Source organism: Anguilla anguilla, chromosome 4, assembly GCF_013347855.1.
Source record: "Anguilla anguilla isolate fAngAng1 chromosome 4, fAngAng1.pri, whole genome shotgun sequence".
Lineage (NCBI taxonomy): Eukaryota > Metazoa > Chordata > Actinopteri > Anguilliformes > Anguillidae > Anguilla > Anguilla anguilla.
In genome coordinates, this window is record NC_049204.1 from 1 (window position 1) to 2,609 (window position 2,609).

General features: G+C 36.1%; 1 long non-coding RNA gene across 1 annotated transcript; it reads right to left on the reverse strand.

The window, feature by feature from the left end:
- Positions 1-279: 279 nt before the first annotated feature.
- LOC118226237 lies at positions 280-1,275 on the reverse strand. Its single transcript, XR_004765000.1, has 2 exons — positions 978-1,275; positions 280-421 (listed from the first exon to the last, which is right to left on the reverse strand). It is a non-coding gene; the product is annotated as an uncharacterized LOC118226237 (long non-coding RNA).
- Between the last annotated feature and the right edge of the window lie 1,334 nt (positions 1,276-2,609).

Here is a 2,609-nt window from a genome sequence, read left to right on the forward strand (position 1 = left end):
TGCTGCGAGGAAACGTCAGTGGGTGAGTTTGGAAGCACTGCAAGATATGAGTAGTGAATTGAGTGAGCTAATGGTGGCTAATTCTACTTCCAGTTAATCAGAATCTAGATATGCTGACAGAATGAGAACAGATTGACAATTGATATAAGCTTTATCCAAGTTTATTCACAGAGTAAATGGAAGGTTACAAGTGTTATACAATTTAGATGTTCACAGTGTATACTATGTCTTAATCTGAATGTACAGACTACTGATGAGTCTTTGGCTTTGTGTTGCAAGGCCGGGTTTTTTTTTTTGTTGGAGTTGTTTTTTTGTTGTTGGATTTGAACTGCTGTGCTGGATCCTGGATTCGTCCGCCCTGCTTGCCTTCCCTGGAGAGCTACAGCGGCGCGCGGACTGGCGAGCCACCCATGTGATCGACCTGAAATCTTAAAGAGAAGGAAAGAGTTCAATTGTGCTTCTAAGATGGTGGTAGGACAAGAGTTTGAATTCTACAAACTGGAACTCAGCAACAAGTGGTCCAACAACCACACGGACTAAACTGATTTGCACAGATAGTGTTTTAGAAAAGTGTTTTGGTGTTATAGTGTGATAAGTTTCCTTTGCATAGGTACTTTCAGTAGTACTACATAAGGGTCTTGGTTTCAAAATAAAAGTCCTAAAATCTAATTAGTGACAAATCATACTAGAACCAAATAACTAATAATAGGGATTAACTGAAACACATCAAAGAAATACTAAAAGTATGGTTAAGGTATAAAGATAGGAAAAATAGTCAAATTAGTGGAACCAGAGAAAATATAAATACAGACACAAATTAAAAGGGCTTGGGACCAACTTGTATTTTTTTCCTTTCCCCATTTTGTAGATATGTGTACTGTTGTTGTTTAATGCTTTCTACTTTGTAATAAAAACAAAGGGTACAGAGAACCAAAAGGGAAAATTTAAATTTAAAAGAAAAAAAATCATTCTCTTACCTTTGAAATATAGATCCTGCTTCCGTGTGCTTCATTCTTCATGTGCAAACCGCCTCTCTCTCGCGAGTCGAATCTGTTGTCTTCTGATCTGGTCCATACTTACCTGATTTTATCCATTCTAGTAACGGTGTTAATATTGAAGCACTTGTTACAGAGGAGAACCCCCTTACACAAGCAATTTGCTTGTCACTCAGACCATGTATCGAAGTTTAGTGCCATATTTTGAGTTAAAATTTTTTATTTTTCTCCAATTTAAATGTCAAAGTAAACACAAATGTCACATTCATGGAATGGAGAACTTAAAAAGCTGAAATACAAATGAAATATTATAATAATATAACGGTAATAGTGGTCACCCCATATCATGTCATTGGTGTTGCTGCCTCACAAAACTTTTATTTTGAAAAAAATGAAATGACTTTTATAAGTAATTTTTGGTTCAAGAGGTCATTGGAAGAAGTGTGATCAACATATGCACATGGTGAGTCTGCTGTCTCTCTTCATTTGTTATAAATTTGATGATTTATGTGTTAATTCTACATGAGGCTTTTAAATATGTCATTGCTGTTAGTCATTTCATAGGAAGGAGAATTAGAAATAGATAATAGAAATGGATTAAATTATATATTTGAATGATTTTAATATGATTGAAGACATGTGGTTTGAGGTACTGCGGTGTCCATTTTGTAAAAAACCATTTGTTCGACAAATTGTCATTGGTGTTACCGTCATTGGTGTTACTACTCCTCCTGGTAACACCAATGACAATCAGTAACACCAATGACATTCTTGTGTAAATGAGCTTTTATAAAAGCTTCAACATAAGTATTTAAAGCAAAATAGCACGTTGTTTCTTTTTCATAACTTCCTATTATTATTATTTTTGTCAGGTATGGCGAAATTGAGTGCAGCTGAGAAGCAGAGGTTTTATAGACAGCGCAGGGATGCTGACCCTACACGTAGAGCAGAGTATTTAGTGAAAAGGCAACAGGGTTATGCTAATGATATAGCAACAGGAAAAAGACAGAACATAAATGATCTCAGTGAAAGGGCAAAGAGAGGTCAGCACAAGGCATGGCGAGTCAACCAGGCAAGACACAGGCAACACATGAGAGCAGGAGAGACAGTCTTGACCCCCCCATCATCTCCAGGGAGTTAACCCAGCATCTCAAGGTAGAACTGAAGATATTGGGTCTCATTCACTATTATTGTAAAGTGGTTTGCATGTGCAGGTCATTTTGAATTAGCATAATACACGCTCCAGAAAAGCCCATATAAGGGCTTCTTGCTTAACCAAGATTCAAAATCAAAAGATAATCCAAAATAAACAATTGAATATCTTTGCATATAGGGTAAATGTCCCTATTAAGCCCACATACCATATAAGCCCACTTGCAACTTCTGAGTCAAATTAAAAAAAACTACATCACTTTTTGCTGTGTGATGTTTTTTCAAATGAAGCTGCTTGTTACGTAAATGACACTTTTTATTGTAAGTCAATCACATTTATCGATATTGAGTTATCGAAGCACATGTGTGGCATGTGCCTGCTGATCCCAGAAGAAGTTGCAAAAAAACGTAGGTGATTTTGGTACCCTCAGAAAATAACATTTTTAGTATATTTCTACTCTT